The following is a 20,273-nucleotide window of genomic DNA, read 5'->3' as shown; positions in this document are numbered from 1 at the left end:
GGCCACTTGAGGCACTTGAACCTACAGCTTGAGAGTGAATTTATCCTGCATAGTTCTGAGGGCATCAGGGAATGAGTGTTCTCAGCTCTAGATCCTGTGCAACTCCCATTTGATAGCAAGTGAGCCCTCCTTCAGGGTTAAATCAGGAGCTGCCAGAGTATAACAGGAAGGGAATCAGCCTTGGAGGCTGTGGAGACACAGGAGTGACTGCCCTTCCACTGCCCACTGGCTAGGACCCCTGGCAAGTCATGTGACCTCTGCCCCTCAGCCTCTTCATCTGTATTGAACACACATGGTAGCATTTTCAAAGGGGATAATGGCCATTCAAGCTTTAAAAAAGAAATAAGAAAGTATATAATGCAAGAAGAAGGACACCTGGGTGGCTTGGTCATTTAAGCGTCTGACTCTTGATCTCAGCACAGGTCTTGATCTCTGGGTTGTGAGTTCAAGCCCTCTGTTGGGATCCATGCTGGGCCTGGAGGCTACTTAATAGTAATAATAATAATAATAATAATAATAATAATAATAATAATAATGACAATAATGCGAGATGAATAAGGGCTCTGGGAGTGCCCTAAGGGATCAGAGTCAGGGAGGGCCGGGGCTGGGTTGAGGGTTGAAGGCCCAGTGTACTGGCAAGATATCTGGGGATCTCAGGCCTGGGGGATCCAGGCAAGAGGTTGCCTTCTGGTGGGTGTTGTAAAGGGACATGCTGTAGGGCCACTGAGAATGAGATTGGAGAGACAGATGGTGTCCAACCCCCTTTTTCCTGATGGGCCCTAAGGGCAGTGGTCAAACATGGTGAGTAGGTGTTGGCAAATGTTAGTGCCCGTGACTCTGAGAACTGTGTCAGATTCCGGGATGCAGCAGAAAAGAGATTCAAGTCCTGGTCTTGAAAAGATCATAGAACTTAGACACCTTGCATGGTTAGGCCAGGTTCACCTGAAGGCCTTTGACCATCTCATGAGCTCTGTGATGAGGGGGAGGGGCAAATGACTCGAGTTTTCCCCTCATCTGTGGGGAGAGCTCACGGGGTTGACTGGAGGCATAACAGCAGGTGAGATCATGATAGAAAATATTTTGCACTCCCTGAAACCAATATACGGCAGCTATTTTACTGACGTTCATTCATGTATGCTTGTAACTTTAATAAGTAAAGAAATACTTGTATGTCTGTACAAAGAGGAATTCACACTTAATTGTCTATAATAGCCAAATCGTAAAGCCAACCAGAGTGCTCACCAACAGCTCCACGTTTAGCTGTGATGTGCGTGTATATGACATACGGCGCAACACTTTGAAAGAATGGGGTAGCTCACAGGAACTGACATGGAAAGATCTGCAAGAACTAGTATTAAGTGTAAAGGGCAAGTTGCAAAATAGGACAAAATGGTTCCATTTCTGTCAACCTACAAAAGAAGATCTAGAAGAATTCACATCAAGTGATTTCATTGTGGTTACCCCCCAGGAGAAGGGGATGTGGTTAAGGAAGGTTGCCTAAAGGGGGTTTTACTTTATATCCTCTAAATTCAAGAACACCTGAGGATTTGAAATGAATGATGGCTCTTTTTTTTCCCCCTTGGCTTTTGTACCTCTTCAAGTCTCAGTTTATTTTTCTGCAAAATGAAGGGTTTGCACTGGGAGATAGTTGATGCTCCTTCCACTAAAATGTTGTCATTGTGGGATCCCTGGGTGGCGCAGTGGTTTGGTGCCTGCCTTTGGCCCAGGGCGTGATCCTGGAGACCCGGGATCGAATCCCACGTCGGGCTCCCGGTGCGTGGAGCCTGCTTCTTCCTCTGCCTGTGTCTCTGCCTCTCTCTCTCTCTCTGATGACTATCATAAATAAATAAAAAAATTTCAAAAAAATGTTGTCATTGTGGTAAAATACACATAACAAAATTTACTGTATTAGCCATGTTTGAGTTGATAGGTCAGTGGTGTTAAGTACATTCGTGCTGTTGCGCAACCATCATCACCATACATCTCCAGAAATTTCTCATCATCCCCAGTGGAAACTTTGTGCCCATTAAACACTAACTTCCCCTCCCTTTCCCCTCCCCCAGCCCATGGCAACCACTACTCAGCATTCTGTCTCTATGAATTTGTCTGTTCCAGGTATCTCATAAATGGAATCATAGTTGTCCCTTTTGATCTATCTTACTTCACTTAGCATAAATGTCTTTGTCTATGTTGTAGCATGTGTCAGAACTTCATTTCTCCTTAAGGCAGATTAATATCCTTATTGTAGATATAAAGCACCTTTGTTTATTTATTCATCTGCCAGTGGACATTTGAGTTGTTTCCACTTTGGCTGTTGTGAATAATGCTGCCACGCACATTGGCGTACAGATCTCTATTCCAGTCCTTTAATGCAGCTCTTTTGTGTATATACCCAGAAGTGAAACTGCTGGGTCATATGATAGCTCTATCACTGATTTCCATAGAGACTACACCATTTTACATTCCCACCAACAATGCTAAGGGTTTCAATTTCTCCACATCCTTGTCAACACTTCTCATTTTCTGCTTTTTTGAAAATAGTTACCAAATGGGTGTGAAGTGGTATTCCACTGTGGTTTTGATTTGCATTTCCCTGATGATTATTGATGTCGAGCGTCTTTTCATGTGCCTGGTGGCCATTTATGTGTCTTCCTTGGAGAAATGTCTGTTCACATCTATCATTATTTTTGAATTGAGTTGTTTGCTTTGTTGTTGTTGAATTTTAGGAGCTCTTTATATATTCCGGATGTGAATCCCTTAATTTGTAAATATTTTCTCCAATCCTGTGAGTTGCCTTTTTTCTCGGTGACAGTGTCCTATGATATACAAAGTTTTAAGTTTGGCTGAAGTCCAACGTATCTGAAGGAATGAATTTTTAAATATTTACAATAAAAAAGAAGAAAAGAAAAGGGGGCACTGGGATGGTTCAGTTGGTTAAACATCTGGCTTCTGCTCAGGTCATGATCCCAGCATCCTGGGATCCAGCCCCAGGTCAGGCTCTCTGCTCAGTAGGAAGGTCACTTCTCCTTCTCCCTCTGTTTTTCCACCCTCCTTCCTGCGTCCTCGTTTGTGCTTGTGTTCTCTCTCTCTCTCTTAAATACATTTTTTAAATCTTAAAAAAAAAAAAAAAAAAAAGGAAAGGAAAAAGAAAGAACAAGAGGATAAGGCAGAGATAATAGAACAGCATTTGTGTTTTGTTAGCCTTTGTTCCATGGCCTACCTCACCTGCATGTCAGCCGCCCTAGCTCAGGAGAACAGCCATGGCAGGCCAGGCTGGGTGGGCTCTGGGAAGCCCCAGCTTGGGCCCAGGGGCCTGCTCATCAGGAGTGGGTGTGTGTGGAGGAGCCCATTACCCTGGGGTTTCCCTGAGACCTATACATGAGGACAAGTGGGTGGGCTTGTGGGTGGGCTCAAAGGCAGGAAGTCCTCAGTCAGGAAACCTGTGGTGTACCCACCTGCCTCTCTCAACCTAGTTTGGTGAAGGTGAAATTCCAGGCCCCAGAGCCATGGCTCCTAAAAGCATCTGTCCCTCTGCCCTCTGCTCCCTGCAGTCCTTCCTCACCTACCACTCCTCACCTTTCTTTGGTTTCAGAAGGGGTTTTGTTGTTGTTTTTTACTTTTTCTGATTCTAAAAATACTCTGCCTCTAGCAAACTGACCAGAGTCGAAAAGCTAAGAACTAACCACAAGGCTAAGACCTTGTGGTGATGACAGTTCCCAATCACAGAGTGTGAAGCTCGTGCCAGGAACTGTGCTCAGACGCCCCCCACGCTTCCGTCCAGCCACCAGACATTCCCGGAGACACGAGCCCCATTTGAGGACCAAAGGAATGGAGCCGTCAGTGAGGGGCTGGTGGGAGCAGATCAGCTCAGGTTTTCTGCTTCGAAAGCACATTTCTGTTTTAGCCTGTATTCTGCTACTGTTAATATTTGAATTTAAATTTTCTAGCCTTACAAATAATTGTTTTGCAGGGCACCTGGTGGGTCAGTGACTTAAGCATCTGACTTCGGCTCAGGTCATGATCTCAGGGTCCTGGGATCAAGCCCCCTGTCGGCCTCTCTGCTCAGCTTGTGCTTGTGTCGTCTCCTGCTTGTGCCCTCTCTCTCAAATAAATAAATAAAATCTTTTTAAAAAGTAATAATTGTTTTACATTTCAAAATTCCCCTTAGACACGTAGAGTCGTTTGGGTATTTTAGGAACAATAAGATATGCTATTTATAAGATCATTTACTCATAAAACAATCACATCAAAGGTTATTTAAAATTGTTTTTAAAAAAAATCAGGTGCACTGTTGCTCCTGCCCCAACCCTGCTGCACTGCACTGGGCATTGTGGGCAGTTTTCCTTCTTCCAGCAGGTCTCAAGAGGGAGCAGCTCAGCCAGGTCTGAGGCCTTGTATGTTCTCTAGATGCCAATTACTGGGTGAAGTCCTCACCTCACCACATTCTGGAAAGGAGCAGAAGTATGGGTTTCCCAGACGCTGCTGGGAAGGTGCCATTGGTCTCTGGTGGGTCTATTCCAACCTCCAACTCTAGACAAGGCCCCAGAGACACCCCAAGCACAATGGAGTCCCTACCTGGTCACCTGGGCCTGAAATGGGGCTGAAGATACCACATCTCCAAGACTATAAGACGAGATGGCAGCAGGTTTTTTTTCTCTTTCATCAATAATATAATATGAAGCTACAGAGAAACAGAAGTAGAATATTTATCTGCAATCTCATGATGTAGAAAGAACAATTAACCTATGTTTTGTGATACATATACATGTGCAGGGTAGGTGGGATGGGTAACGCATGTGTTTTTAACCAAAAAAATGAAATCACACTACCTTTACTGTGTTCTTACCTTTTCTCTCTTAGAAATATGTAGATGTCATAAGTGTCTTCCTGGCTGTGTGACCTTGCAAAACTTCATCAAACTCTCTGTGTCTTGATTTTCTTCTGTGTGAAATGGGGATGCTCTGGGGAATAAAGAAATTGTTACCTGTAAAACTCAGAACTGAGCCTGGTTCATAGTGTGCCCTCAAGAAGTGTTAGTTGTAATTATTTCTATTATTATTTGTCATTCTTAATGGCTGCATAGAATTCCATTTATAGACCAGTAGATTTGGTTCTCAAATGGGTTATTTGCAATGTTGGAGACATTTTTTATTGTCACATGGGGTGGAAGGTGCTATTGGCATCTAGTGGGTAGAGGCCCGGGCTGCTGCTAAACATCCTACCACTTCCAACAAGAAGTCAATAGTGCTGACATTGAGAAACCCTAGTCTAGATGATTCCTGGTTTGCTTGACCCACTCACTCCCTATCGTTGGACATGTACTTTGGACTAATCTTGCTTGTTCCACACCACACTGCAACAGATATGCCAGCGAAGGCCTTAGGCAAGAGGGAGAAGAGATCCTGCTATGGGGGGCGTAATATGGAGCTTTGGGAAGGGCAGAGTGGCTGTGCCCATATCCAGCCTGGGACAGTGGCTGGGAAGAAAAGTCTGAGATGCATGGCCCTGGAGAACTTGTACACCTCCTGTGGCCCCGCTAAAAATAAGGTAAAGCACAGACCTGGGTCACGTCAGTGGCAACAGAGGGACAGACTCACAAAGAGCTGTCTGGCTGAGATAAGGGAGGGAAGTACACAGCCCATGTGTGTTATGCTCCTGGGTTAGCTGTGTGTGTGTGGAGTGGGGAGGATGAGTTTGGGATGTCTTTGTTATCTTGTCTCCAGACTACAAACTAAAACTTATAAACTTTGGACACCAAAAAACACTTTTTTAAAAAAGATTTTATTTATTTGTTCATGAGAGACACAGAGAGAGACAGAGATATAGACAGAGGGAGGAGCAGGCTCCATGCAGGAGCCTGATGTGGGACTCGATCCCAGGACTCCAGGATCACAGCCTGAGCCAAAGGCAAACGCTTAACCACTGAGCCACCCAGGTGCCCCCAAAAAACACATTTTTAAAAGCACTGCCTTGCTGTTAGCTGAACCTGTAGTTCTCATAAAGGGGCTCCCCTAGGTCCCAGAGGTTTTGATGGGCTGGGGCAGAGAAACCCCTGAATGCAGGGCTTCCCGAGCTCTACCTTTAAGGCCTTCCTCTGGTCTGGTTGCTCCCTGCCTCCCTCCTGAAGAGCCCCAGCCTCACCCGGTTTCTACAACCCACAGGGGTGAGATGCTCCTCCCCACGCCTGCAGCCCTCAGAGACCCTCTGGTCATTATACCCTCAGCTCCTCTCCACCAGGCACTGGGACAAAATGAGCAACGCAGACAAGGCCCCTGTCCTCACAGGGATGGACCATAAGCACAGAAACAAGTCAGTAAGCGGGTGGTTCTGAAAGGTAGAATGACTCACCAGGCATCTTCTCGGAGGAGAGGACAACGGAGCCGCAACAGGGTGATGAAAAGTGTCACCATGTGAAGATTTGGAGGAAGAAACTTCTAGCAGAGGGAACAGCAAGTCCCAGGCCCCGTGCTCATTTGAGGAAAAGATAAACACATTTTATAGCAGGAAGTCTCGACCACGGATGCCTGGATGGCTCAGTGGTTGAGCATCTGCCTTCAGCTGGGGTGGTGACCCCAGGATTCTGGGATCGTGTCCACATCGGGCTCCAGGCAGGGAGCCTGCTTCTCCCTCTGCCTCTGTCTCTGCCTCTCTCTGTGTCTCTCATGAATACATAAATCAAATCTTAAAAAAAAAAAAAAAAAAAAAAGAAAGAAAGAAAGAAAGAGAAAGAAGAAAGAAAGAAAGAAAGAAAGAAAGAAAGAAAGAAAGAAAGAAAGAAAGAAAGAAAGAAAGAAAGTCTCAACCATCTTACCCAAAGCTGCCATTTGGTGGGGGGAAGCAGGCAGGGGCCAGAAGGAGGAACCAGTAGCTAGACCCTCTCCTTCTCCCCATGGCAAGTCTGCAAACCCCCTCCAACAGGGGCCACGGGAGCATAGAACAGTCCCAGAGGATCCCGTGTGCAGATGCTCAGAGCCCAGAGCTCAGGGTGGCATCGCTGCCCCCCGGCCCTGCCCCAAGCCTGGCCTCCTCGACCACAGGGCACCGTAACCATCAGCAGCTTGCAGGCAGCTCCCCTTGCCGTGGGTCACTGGACCGAAGCGCAGAGACGCTGAGTGAGGCCCGCGTAGCTGCCCGGCCTCCCTGGGAGGCTCACAGGGGCCCAGCTCGTCGCCCCAGGATGAGAAAAGCCGGCATGAGCTAGAAGAATAGGACTTGCAGTTCTCACTGCCCAGCGTCCCGGTTTCTGCGTTAAGAAACCCAACGAACTAAAATCTTCTTTGAGGCCTTCATCTGGTCCTTGGGAAAACAGAATTCTAATGAACCAGTTTAAAGGTGACCATGCTTCAGGCTTTCACCCAACGGTAAGCAGTTTAAAGGAGAAAAGCCCTTGCAGAGAGGGATGGAAAGCCCGCACAAAACACCACTGGCGCTTAAACAGAGAAAAGGTGTTCAATGATCTCCTATTAAGAGAAATGGAAACTAAAACTGCTCTAAATGCCAGGTTTCCCCTGTCAGTTTGGGAGAGACCAAAATGTGCTAATATGGGGGAGGGTGGGGTGGGGGGTGAGGATTGGAAGGACAGTGATGCAGGGCTGGTCGGCGATACGTTACAAGATTACCTTGTCGTCCCACCTGGCTGTTCTCCTAGGAATTTATCCCGCAGACAGGCCCACGGGTGTGTTGTTTGTAATAGCAGATGGCAACCTAAAGTCAAGGTCCGCTAGGATGGGAGTGGCGGCCTTCCTTACAGGATGGCCGCACAGCAGAGGACCAGGCTGGGAAAATGCATGCAGAGGCTGGCCGGCTCTTCCTCCAAAGACTGGGCTTGGACATCGCAGCCCTCTGAGGGCCCCCATCCCTAGAGAGCACGCCAGCTGGCTAGAATGCCCGGTTTGCCTACAGAGCGAGGGACACGGGAGCCGGAGCCGCAGCGACAGGCCACGGGGACCTCAGCCTGATTTCACTCTGCAGGCGGCTGCTGCTCCAGGGCACTCACTCAAGGGCCAAGCTCAGGCCCTGACCCCTCAGGCTGTTGGTCCTTCCTTGCTGCTCTACCCTGCCTTGTGTCCTCAGGTTAACCCAAGACATTGCTCCTTCTCTTGGAGAATATCCTCTCTGTACTCAGCTTTCCCAAAATCCTGGCCATGCCATCTCAGGGAGTCTACTCTGGGGCTGGGCTAATTTCCCAGGAACACTTGCCCTGTGACTCAGCTTCCCTGGGATGAGTCCCCCAGGCCCCTGAGATGCTCCTCCTCTGTCCCCTCCTCACTGCATTTCACAAACCCACCTTTTCTTGAGAAGCAGGGTGGTCTAGTGGTTAAGTCCAAAGGCTCTGGTCGCCAACTGTCGGGGCTCCAGGTTTGGTCCCAGGATTCCCTAGTACCTGTGAGCTTGGTAGAGTCACATACCCTCTCTGTTCTCAGTAACAGAGCTGCTAATAATTTGCCTTTAAGATCTCCTTAATAGCACTTGGCACAAAATGCGTACCCAATAAACATTACTATTATTTTATGGGCCACTGGGAAGCTGGGTGGAGTCAATCCACAGCATCTTGGGAGGAAACTTATTTCCTCACAGCCTCCCTGAACGGAACCAGGAGGAGAAAGTCATCTGGCAAAGCTCTGCCCAGCCACCAGCCACTGTGCCATGTTGGCCTTTGTGCTTTAGGAGCTATGGCTGGAATCCAGGTAAGGCCCAAAGAGCACTCCCTCCGCGCTGTGAGCCAGCCCTCCCAGATGGGCAGGACTGAGGAGGCCAGGCTGTGCTGGGGCCTCTGGCAGAGGTTAGAGGAACTAGGAGAGGGTGAGGCTGAAGCCTGGTAAGGGCCACGCAGCTATGTCACCCAGTGGGGCCTTATGATTCTAGCCTCACAACTGAAGCCCCCTCCCCTGTTCTCTCCCACTGCAGCTTCTTAGTACAGCATATGGGGCCCCCAACCCCTCACCCCAGCCTCCAGGCTTCTGCTTCCCCACCCCAGGCCCAGAGCCCCTCTCAACCTGCCCTGCCCATTCACCAGCCTCTCTTTGCTCCTCCCCCTTCCCTCCCCAGCCTCCCCCTGCCTCCTCTTGCTTCACTTCCTCCCAGCTTCACACAAAGGCACAGGCAATTCTTGGCCATACGGCTCTACTATTCTAATAGTCCCCAGATTTATGACCACAACGCCGCCGAGAAATTGTCAGGTGCTCCAAGACATGGTCCTTGGCTTAAAGACACATCTGCGATGAAAGCTACCCTCTGGAAGCCAAGGACGGAAGTGTCACCTGCGATTTTCCTTGTAAAAACCGTGGTAGCAGTGACCCAGGGGGCTTTGTGCTGCCAAGCGTCCTGCAGCTTCCTTAGCTCTGAGAAGGCCTGTGCGCTGGGAGGAGAGGCACATTCAGCTCCCCCAGGCTGGGTATTAAACAAGTATTAACTGAGAATTAATTGAGGACAACGAATGAGCCCTGGGATAGGAACTCGCGCCTTGGGGCCCTTGCGAGCGCAGACTCGGTGCATGACCTGACCCAGGGCGGATGCACGTCGCCCACCCACTCGATCGGCCTGCACTTGACACCCTTGTCTCATATCACTATGGGGACTTGCCCGCCCACCCCCCGGACATGGACACTCACGTGGACTCACATGTCGGGCAGATAAGCCGCCCATTCACACACGCTCACCACTGCCTGGCGACCCCCGCATGTGACAGAGCCGCTTCACATTTATGCACAAAACGGCTCCCTTGGGCCGCAGAGAATTCTCCACTCACGCCTCCTACCCTCTCACTTCCACCCACCCACCTGCACCTGCACACACCCCTTGCAGGTGCAGAGACGACTCCCAGCCCCCACTTTCCCCCATGCACCCACCATTTTCAGACCCTGCCCTGAGCCACATTTCAGTCCGACTCCCACGGCTTCCCGTCACTGTCCCTCACGTGGCCACTCGCGGACGCCAGGCAGCGGCCCACGCGGCCACGCTCGCACCCCCCTCTTAGCACTCCGAGTACAAGTCCCGTGGGGGTGAGGATGCTGGAGCTTCTAGGAAACTAGCCCCCCCTCTCCTGGAGGCGGGGGATTCTGATCCCACCCTTGCCCCTGCGCTCCTAGCCACCACCACCGCCAGCCCCAGGCTGAGCTCGGGAAACCTCAGGGGAATAGGTGACTGTCTCACGCTGGGCCGCCGGTGTCCTGGAAACCCTTCCTGTCCCGAGCACACCCGCAGGCTGCTCACAGTCTGGGGGAACCCATTTGGGGTCTGGCTCAGTAAAGGAACACCTGACCATCAGCCTCTGCCTAGAAGCTATTCATTTCCCCTGTGTTTGCCCCCCATTTACAAACCCATAAAATGTAAGGAGGCTTTTCCTCAACAGGTAGCCTTGGGACCCAGCTGCTGTCCTCCATCCCTAGCCACTATTTCCTCTTTCCTGAGGCCTCCAGCCTGGAGGCAGGGACACACTCAGGCAATCCCATGTACACGCTGATTCCCCTGCTGATTCCCCTGCCCCGGGTTGATGGGGCCCAGAGCTTCCAGCAAGAAGCCTGGGGTTAGGGCAGGCCTGGCTCCACAAATAGGCTTTGAAGGGAGCATTCAAGCTGGACCCCCTGCCTGAAATGTCACCTACTGCCTATTATCCCACCGTGAAAGCTCCAGTCCTTTGGGTTTTGAAGATGTCACCTGCTTGGTCGGACATCCCCTCACCTTCCTCCTGCAGAGGTCATCACATCCTTGGCCCGTCTCCATCCTATTCCTCAGTCTGGGGGAGGGTGAGATGGCTGGACAGGAGAGGCAGGAAGGAGCCAAAAAATAAATCCTCCCTCCACTCTGTTTTGCTGGAAGTGCTGAGCATCTCCATGGCAGCTCTGTGGCTTACAGGACAGAGCCAGGCTTTCAATGAGATCCACCCAGCTCTAGATCTAGTCTTGCAGTTTGATAGCGGTGGGAACTTGGGTGGGTGTCTTTATCTCTTTGAACCATTCTTCATCTTTAAAATGGGGATGCTGAGGGGTACAGAATAAATTTGAGAAGTTCCTCTGTGCATGTCAGTGTTCAATCAATAGCTGGCCTACAGAGAAAGTAGCATCTGTGGTTCTAGGCATCTTTGAGCCCCAGGGTAGGAAGTACCAGACTTGTCCCAGAGCCTCAGGGATGCTGCATGTGGCTCCAGAGCCCAGGCTGGCAGTGCCAGCCCAGGCCTGAGAGCAGCCTCGTTGGAATTGGCCAACTAAAGCCAGGTGGAGGCAAAGCGCCTTGAACCCTGGCTCCTCTGTTGGAGACCAAATTCTGTGTGTGTGTATATGGGGGAGAGGGGCATGGAACCCAAAGGGGTCCTGTCTGCAGCACAGAGAGGCTTCCCTGTACCTCACCGCCAGGACCTTAGCCTGCAGGGATCCCCTCGCCACCAGTAGGCTACAGATTTGCTTATTTTGCAGATTTAAAAAACTTTTCTATCATCCTCTCACCCAATGATCACTGCAGCCCTTTGGACCTAGGAATTTTGAATCTCTATTTTTTATAGATGAGGATCAGAAAAGTGGAGGGGCTCCACAGGATCATACAGCTCTCAGTGATCGCATAACTGAGATTCCTACCTGGATCTTCCTGCTGTGATGCTAACCCTCTGCCCATCATGCCAGGATGTCACCAGGTTTGCCAAAGGCAGAGGGCTTAGCATGAGTGTGATTTGTCCCTCGGGAATGGCAACCATGGGCATCTACTTTATTCAGTGATAAGACACCCCTTCTCCCCAGATGCCCCTCCCTATCCCCTTTACCATCAGTTCCTTTGGCCACACATGGGGTGGGGGGCTGTACACTGCCTACTTATCTAACTCCATTTGTCCTTCAGAGTCAGCTCAGGGGCCGTCTTCTCTGGGGAGCCCTCCCTGACCCCTCTCCCCCAACGAGCCTCACTCTGTCAGGCCATTATCCACTCACCATCGTAATGGCCCTTTCTTGTGTTCCCCTGGAGTAGTAAGTGGATGAGCTCCACAAGGACACTTACTGTACCCTGAGTTCAGCAGCACCAAGGCAAAGAGGGCTCTTTTTAAGTGTCAGCAACCCATCACACACTGGCTTCGGTAAGAGGGAATTGGTTGGCTCATATGAACTGGAAAGCCAAGAGGGATTGATCTGGCTTTGGACAAAGCTAGAAACCCAAAAGATGTGATCAAGAATCTTCCTGCCACACACAAACACGCACACCTGCTCCTCTCTGTGGGGCCTCTGTTCTTAGATTCTCCACAGTGGTGACCAACATGGTGACACCCAGCTCCGGGCTTCCGTCCTACAGCTGAATAAAGGCTGCATTAAGAGAGCTCCTCTTTCTCAAGAGTGCCGGCAAAGCTCCAGGATTTGTTCTGACTGGCCAGGACTAGCTTTCATGCTGCCTCAAGTATCTGGAGCTCAGATAACCCCACTGAAGCACATAGAACTGGGGAATGGAGGGGCTGGGGCATGATTCTCCCAAAGAAAATAAGATCACTTTTACCAAAAGAAAGCAGAATAGGCCCAGGACACACAAAAATGGTGTCCAGGAAAGCAGGGCTTCTTAAACTACAATGAACACACAATCTCTTGGGGATCTTGTTAAAATGCAGGTTCTGCTTTAGAAGGTCTGGAGTGGGGCCTAACAGTCTGCATTTCTGGCAAGTTCCCCAGCTGCTGCTGCTGCTCCACTGGAGTAGTAGAGGCCTCTTTGAGTGGCGAGGGCCCTAATGCACCTGACACCTGCCATGAATAGACTATGTGCAACAGGCGAGGGGCACCAAGATGCTGATAGGAGTCGGTGCCCGCCTTGGGTCCTTCCTCCACCCAGGACCCAGCTGTGCCTCTCTGATTGTCCCTCATGGTAACCCACCGAGGCGGGCAGGGCAAGCCTTCCTTCCTCTTCCTATTTTGCAGATGAGAAAGCAGAGGCTCCAGTAAATTTTGCAACTCTCCTAAGTCACACTGGTGGCAAGGAGTTGGGCTGGATCCCAACTACCTGTCGTTCTGAAGGACTCACCAGAACCCGTCCCACACTTAGAAATGAAAAGAGAAGCAGCCCACCATGCTATGGTCACATTTCCCCAGGATTGGAATTTGTGTCAGCTGAGAAGGTGCTGAGGTTTTTATAGCCAACGTGGACCCAGGTGACCTCCTGGCTCTGCTGTTTGTAAATCAAAGTTGCAAAGGCAAAGGTCATCTAGGCCACCCCTCCCCTGCTCCATTGGTTATTTTTAGCCTTCTCTCCTTTATCAGTTTTCTCCTTCCTGCTCTCCAAGAGTTGTTATCATTATGTAATAGATACAGTCTCACCCACGGTGGGGCCAGTCACACCTGGGCTCCGAGGAACAAAATGTGGGTGTCCCTGGCACTTGATGCCACCTGACAGGGTGGGCTGGGCATTTGCAAATGATTTGAAAGAGGAATCCTAGGCTGATCTATGGGCCGGCACCAGAGAATATGATCATTAGGGAGATCGAATATGGTATGAGCTACTGAAGAAGGAGGGAGTTCCTCATCTGTTACGGGTTGAAGTGCATGCCCCCCAAATTCATACATCAATGTCCTAAGCCCCAGTACTTCGGGTGACCTCAGTTAGGAAAAGGATCTTTGCAGATGTAACTAATTAATTAAGACGAGGCCATTCCAAACTAGGGTGGGCCCCTAGTCCAATATGACTGGTGTCCTTAAACACAGCGGGCATTTGGATGCACACACACACACGCACACACATACACACACTCACACACAGGAAGAGGACACATGACAACGAGTGAGGAGATGAGGGGATGTAGCAGAAGCCAAAGAACTCAAGCGATCACCATCCAACCTCCAGAAGCCAGGGAAGAAGCCTGGAACAGAGTCCCTCACAGCGTCAAAAGGAACCAACACTGCTGACACCTTGACGTCAAACTTCTAGCCCCCAGAACTGTGACAGTACATTTCTATTGGTTAAGCCACCGGATTTGTGGCACTTGATTAGGGCTGCCCTGGGACAAGAATACACCATCTCTCGAGGTGCTCAAGCTGAGGCTGGGGGCCACTTGGCAGGGTATCATCCCTTGGAAATATTATGCAAACCACCTACATAATTTAAAATATTCTAGTAGCCACATTTAAAAAAAAACAGATGAAATGGATTTTAATCATATATTTTATTTCATACAATATATCCAAAGTATTTCAATAGGCAGTATGCTCCTAAAAGGAGCTATTAATGAGATGTTTAATATTTTTTTTTGTTTTTTACAAAGTCTTTGAAACCTAGTGTGTTATTTTCTACTTAAAGCACCGCTCAGATGAGATTAGCCACATTTCAAGTGCTCAATAGCCATCCATAGCTAGCAGCTACCATATTGGATAACATCATCCAGTTCCTCTCTCCTCTGTCCGTGTGGCTTTTTTTTTTTTTTTAAGAGTCAGAGGAAAGGCACAGGGAGAGGGAGAGAGAGAGAGAATCTCAAGCAGGTCATGGAACCCAGAGCCCAACATAGAGCTCCATCTCACAACCTTGAGATCATGACCTGAGCCCAAATCAAGAAGCAGACGCTTCACCGACTAAGCCACCCAGGCACCCCATGTATCTGTGGCTTTAAGCATTTTACTGATCCCGTTAGAGCCTGTTTCCTCACCTATAAAAAAGGGAACCTCTACAGGATTGGCATGAGGATTAAGTAAGAAGGTGTCTGTGTTTAATTGGTTCCTTGCATCGGGTAAATTCCTAGCCAAGCACTGTTACAAACCCGTTGGCATCAGACCTAATATTTAAAGACCTTCCCACTCCAGAGGATCACACAATGACTGCATTTCTCCCCAGGTTCATCTTGAATCCCCTCCATACCCACACCCACCTCCAAGTTTCCCACTCAGACCAACCTGAGTCCACCTCCTCCTGGAAGAGACCCAGCTCCCATTTTAAAAGACCCAGTGAGAATCTCACAATTTAACACACAGCTGTTCTGTTAATTTTGTTACTACAGTTGAGTGGAAGCTTTAAGTCCCCCGAGGGCTGGGATATGCCTTCTCTGGTTTCTCCTCTGGTCTCTGAGTTCTGGGCCCATTCAATCACTCAATCAGGGAACAAACTTCTTCTTCTTCCTTTTTTTTTTTTTTTTTTTTTAGGCAACAAACTTCTCTAATGCGTGAGCACCAGTCCCAAGTCAGCCACTGGACCCTGCCAGACCTACAGTAGGTGACAATTAATGGTATGCAGGCTGATTACCTAGGCACACCTCTCAGAAGCCCACAAGGGGGTGGTCTCTGGGGATCAAGACCCACAACAGGTTATAGAGTAGCTGTAGTTCTGGGCCAGCCCAGGGAGTGGAGATCCTAGAACTTCCCAGGAAAAAAAAGGCCAAAGGTACCAGCAGCAATGCTGTCCAACATGCCTCGTGGTTTGCATGGGCTGGGATGGGCCTCACGTGGGTCGCCCAGCATGTCAGGCCCAGGATGAGACTTGGGTCTGGCAGGACACCAAGGGCTGCCCTTTGAGCCAACTGCCCTCCCCATCTCTCTCTTGCCCAATGGCATTTTGTGGCTTATTTACAAGTCGCACCCTGATAGAGGCCTGACTGGGCAGGGTAAATGAGTCACCAGCACCTCTAGGAGAAGCCTCACTGGGGGAGAGTCACAATCACGCCAGCCCAGCCCAGGCCCGGCCCCTCCTAATCCACTGCTCCCACCCCCAACATACACAAACAGTTCTGTTGGCTCGTGATCACGCCAGGGCTGAGCCTGGCACGGGACAGGGAGAGGCTGGCTGAAACGACCCATCCTGTGGCCATACAAGGCCTCCCCACTAATGTTTGTGTGAACAGCTCTCAACTCCCTGTCAGGGCTCTGATTCAGCCATCTTCCTTACAAATTACAGGGGGCCTTCCCCCTACCCCCAAGCCATCCCATCCCTATCTTCCCTGCCAACTCCTCTCTTATTCATGGAGATGAAAGATGGTTGTAAAATCAGACTATGCCACCTACTAGCTGTGTGGCCTTGGTCAAGTTGATAAACCTCTCTGAACTCCAGATTCCTCAACTATAAATGAAGATAGCAATAATGTCTACCTCACCAGGCTGTTGGGAAATTTAAGTGGGACAATCTGCATCATGTGCACGGCATAGTGAGTGGCACCTTAGCAAGTGGATAGCTTAAGTGTTCTTATCTGATCACGGCAGGGGTTATCATCATTTGTTTTGTGTAACATGGCAAAAAGCTTATCCTGCTACGGGAATGCACATTCCAATCCATGGCAAAGCTAGGAAACACGATATCCATTTTACCTGCCTTTCTAGGATTTTGCAGCCTATGACTTTTTGTTGAGGAATCTGCACTGATATAAGCAACTCATTCATTCTGCAAATATGTACTGAGCACCCGCTAGGAAGTGACGTGTTCTTGGCGGTCCCAAGAGTAGAACTGGGGAATGTGCACAAGAAGCTGTGCCTGGCAGCTGCCCAGACCCACGTCATGAAAGTTCCTTTCATGCTTTGTTGAGGTGATGGCAGGTTCTTTGCCTGTGTCCCTGGATAGAGATCCTGGCAAGGCCTGGAGCTGATGTCTAACGAGATGAGGCAGAAGGGGCTCATGCTCAGAGATTTGGACAGCCCTGGTGTTGAGGTCCCTGTGTCACCTAACTCTCATGATCTTGGGAAAGTCAGTTAGTCTTACAAGGCCTCAGTTTCCTCCTCTTCTAAATGGGCAGAACAATCCCTAGCTTGCGACCACACAGGACAGCTGTTAGCTCACATGCGTGGAGGCCTCCCACTAACTGTATTTTTCCTTCATGCATCGACTTACCAACTTTTTTTTTCTTAAATTATCTACTCTCTTTTAGCTACTGTGGAGAAGCTGGAGGAGAGGAGAACGGACTCAGGGAAGAACTGAGCCCCAGGGTTCCACGGTGAGGAGCCTCGGTCCATTGTCCACTTCCACACATTGATGTTGGGACACACAGACAAGTTCTCGGGAAGAGCTGACCTTTCAGTCCAGCCCCGGTGACTAGCAGCCCCTCTGGGCCCAGACCTGGTCTAGGTGAGAAGCAGCAGCTCTTGCTCCTGGGCAGATGGCCAGGGTGCACCGCACCCCCTGCCTGGACCCCAGCCAGCCCTCCCCACTGGACTCGTGACCCTCTGTTTCCTGCTGCTTGGCAGGAAATGAGTTCTGAGAGAGGACTGTGTGGGCTCCAGACAGCACACCCCCGCTTCAGGCAGAAAGTAGGAGGAAGAAGGGGAGGTCCCAACCATATCTGCCCCCATCCCTCAGAAAAGCGATGCTTTTATTCAAATCCTCCCAGCAGATTTTTGCTTAGTAGTCTGGAAAGAACTGGAGCATGTGGCCACTCCTGGCCGCAAGAAAGCCTGGGAAAAAGGGAGCAGGATGATCATGACCGGCTTAGACCAAGGATCAGCAACATTTTCTACAATGGGCTAGAGAGGAAACGTTTTAGACTGTGGGGGCCACAGTCCCTGCTGCAACTACTCAACTCTCCCTGGCTGTGTGAAATCGGCCACAGACACATGAGCAAGTGGGTATGGCTGTGCTCCAACAAAACTTTATTGACATTTACACTCGAGAATCATATAATGTTCATGTGTCACAAAATATTCTTTGATTTTTTCCAACCATTTAAGAAAATATCAAAAACCATTTTAGCTCATGGGCCACACAAAACCAGGAGGCAGCCATGTTTGGCTCTCGGGTGGTAGTTTGCCAGTCCTTGGCTTAGACCAGTCATGATCCATTGCCTGGGGCTGAGCACACTGTCACTCCAAGGAAGGGTGTGTGTTTGGTATGTAGTGTGGTATATGTGTGTTTACCAACACCCACTTGGGGTGTATTACATGAGCAACTAATAGTGTTCCCCACAAGCCATATTGTCACTGCACAAGAAGATTTGGATCCAAACCATCCAAACTTGAGAGCCTACCCTCTTAGCCTCTATGCTAACATCCTCTGCTCAGAGACCTTAGCTCACTATGAAGGTAAGGCTGGGGGAGGAGACATGTAATCAGGCATCAGGATTTGGATGTCACCAAGATGGCTCACGCAGGGACACAAGCCTATACACTCCTGAGACTTTTCAGTGGCCTCTTCTCTTGGGAGGACCCGGATGGGAGATCAGAGGAGCAAGGGTACAGGGAGGAAGGGGGACCTCCCACCTCCCTCCCTCCCCATGGGAATGCACATCCCCCCCCCCCCCCCCCCCACCAACTGTAGGGATCGGGTGGGGGCTTCCCTCCGGCCCTGGAGCAGGATTTCCGTTTCCCTTGACATTGATAGACCGGAAATTGGGTCTTATTCTCATGGTAGGAAAAGAAGGCCTCCCACTCTCCCTAGCTTCCTTTTTGTCTTGCTTTTCCCTTCTGCCCGTTCCAGTACTGAAGAGATTCAGGGAGATATCTAACAGCTGAGGAAGCCTGAAAAAATATGTAAGCTAAGACATGTCATCCTTTCAGCCATTAAAAATTTTCTTTAGCTCCTACCAATTGATTTATTTTTTAAAAATTCATTTAGTTCCCATTGAGCATGAGCTAGGCTGTCTTCCAGGGAATTTTACGTCCCAGGACTCGTGTAATCCTCCCAACAACCCTGTGAGGTAAGGGTCATTAAACTCATTTCACGAAGGTGGAAACTGAGACCCAGAGAGTTTACTTACATAATGGCAGAGCCAGCATTTAACCCAGATCCAACCAACTCCAGAGCCCCTCTCTCTGCTGTCACACACTGCCTCTGCCCCATGAGAGTCTCCGGAAAGAGGAGGCAATGGAGGATGGGGAGTCAGAGCTCAGGTCCTGGAGTCCAAGAGACTTGAGCTCAAATTCTGGATGAGAGGTATATCAGTTGCTTTCCTGGGCAAGTCATTTACTCTTAACCTCAGCTTCCCCTCCTGGGGGAGGAGGGGAGATCTATTCTCTTTTCCTTCAGTGCCATGATTTCTCCTTGGGAAACCACTATTCCCCATTCCTATGGTTGTCCTGGCAGTTATCTCACTTGCCAGCTGCAGGAGTGAGCACGTGCCCCCGCCCCTGCCAATTAGATGATCTTATTCTCCCAGCCTTTGTGATGACTTCAGGGATAAGTGCCTGTGACTAAATCCAGCCAATGAGAATCAAGCTGAGGATTTTTGCTAGACCCTTTAAGAAAGACTCTCTTTTTGCTTATTGGGGTGCAAGCCTAGAGCTGCTGCAGGTGGCCATGTCACTGCACATGAAGAGCCTGCCTAAGAAAAAAAAAAAAAAAAAACAAAGAAAAAAAAGAGGCAGAAATGAGAGACCCTAAGAGGAGAAGATTCTCAATGACTTCACCTGAGCTCCTGGCTCCCATTATGCCTAAGATATGCCCTCTGTTGTCTTAAATATAGAAACCTACTCATGTTTGTCTCTGTCTAGGTAGTCTGAGATGTTTCTCTGACACTTGCAATCAATAGAATGAAAGCCTTAGGAGGGCAAGGATATTTATCTGTCAGTGCTGGGCACACAGAATGTCCTCAATAGACCCGAAGAGCATCAGATACAGCATGCCTCCTCATGGGACATTGTGGGAATAAAGCGGGGATGGATGGATAGGCAAGGCTTGGCCCCCGTGCCTGACATAGTGAGCCTCAACAACCATGGTCTAAGCCACAGTGCTGCCCTCCTACAGCTGCCAGTCCGGTGGACTCTCCTCCCCACTGTCCGAAGGCAGGTGCAGGGACAGCTAAGTCAGGAGCAGTGATGGAAGACTATGAGTGGAAACCACAGTTCTCAAAGCTACAGAGAACACAGAAAACACTGCAGACCTGGTCCCTGACCTCCAGGACTCTGTCTGGCATCACCTAGTCTCTGTGGCTCCCTGCCACATGCCTCCCCACTACCCTGAGCTGGAAACACTAGGCTGCTTTTGTGAAACACCAGGCCACCCCATAGGCTTCCGAAGCCAGTAGTGGACACTAGCATCCATGCCCCATGGCCCCAACCACAGCCTGCTGCGTGTATCATTTTTCTAGTATGCCCTGATCTCTCTGTGCCCCCCTGAAATCCTTGTTGCTGACCTGCCCCACTTCCACCTTACTTCTGGTAAGCACTCCATACTCCAGCCAAGGAGTATCTCTAACATCCTGGAAACCCTTCAAAGTCTGTGAATCACCTACCAGGTAGAGTTGCTAGGAGCCCTCCCAGATCTGCCCCTTACCCACTTCTCCAACACCATCACCTCCAGGGCCAGCTGAGATGCCCAGATACCTAGGACTCACTATCAGGCTTGTGCAAGTGCCTCCCCTGCCTCTCTCTGGTCCCAGCCTGGACATACCCCAGAGTCACTCCAGTGGAGTCCTC

General features: G+C 49.7%; 2 long non-coding RNA genes across 6 annotated transcripts; one reads left to right on the top strand and one right to left on the bottom strand.

Moving 5' to 3' along the window:
• Nucleotides 1-1,127: 1,127 nt before the first annotated feature.
• LOC144301119 (uncharacterized) lies at nucleotides 1,128-18,955 on the bottom strand. 5 transcript variants are annotated; one of them, XR_013367846.1, is made up of 5 exons: nucleotides 6,812-8,278; nucleotides 4,847-4,961; nucleotides 4,576-4,681; nucleotides 2,546-2,816; nucleotides 1,128-1,833 (listed from the first exon to the last, which is right to left on the bottom strand). It is a non-coding gene; the product is annotated as an uncharacterized LOC144301119 (long non-coding RNA). The 5 variants fall into 5 exon arrangements; XR_013367845.1 differs by lacking the exon at nucleotides 6,812-8,278 and adding an exon at nucleotides 18,617-18,955 and having other exon boundaries at nucleotides 1,128-2,816; XR_013367843.1 differs by lacking the exon at nucleotides 6,812-8,278 and adding an exon at nucleotides 8,288-8,926 and having other exon boundaries at nucleotides 1,128-2,816.
• On the top strand, nucleotides 6,848-18,440 carry LOC144301120 (uncharacterized). Its single transcript, XR_013367847.1, has 3 exons — nucleotides 6,848-7,361; nucleotides 15,087-15,152; nucleotides 16,796-18,440. It is a non-coding gene; the product is annotated as an uncharacterized LOC144301120 (long non-coding RNA).
• Nucleotides 18,956-20,273: the final 1,318 nt, after the last annotated feature.

Source organism: Canis aureus, chromosome 29 (genome assembly GCF_053574225.1).
Source record: "Canis aureus isolate CA01 chromosome 29, VMU_Caureus_v.1.0, whole genome shotgun sequence".
Classification (NCBI taxonomy): Eukaryota; Metazoa; Chordata; class Mammalia; order Carnivora; family Canidae; genus Canis; species Canis aureus.
The sequence above is the reverse complement of the archived record's forward strand: the minus strand, read 5'-3'. Positions and strand labels throughout refer to the sequence as shown.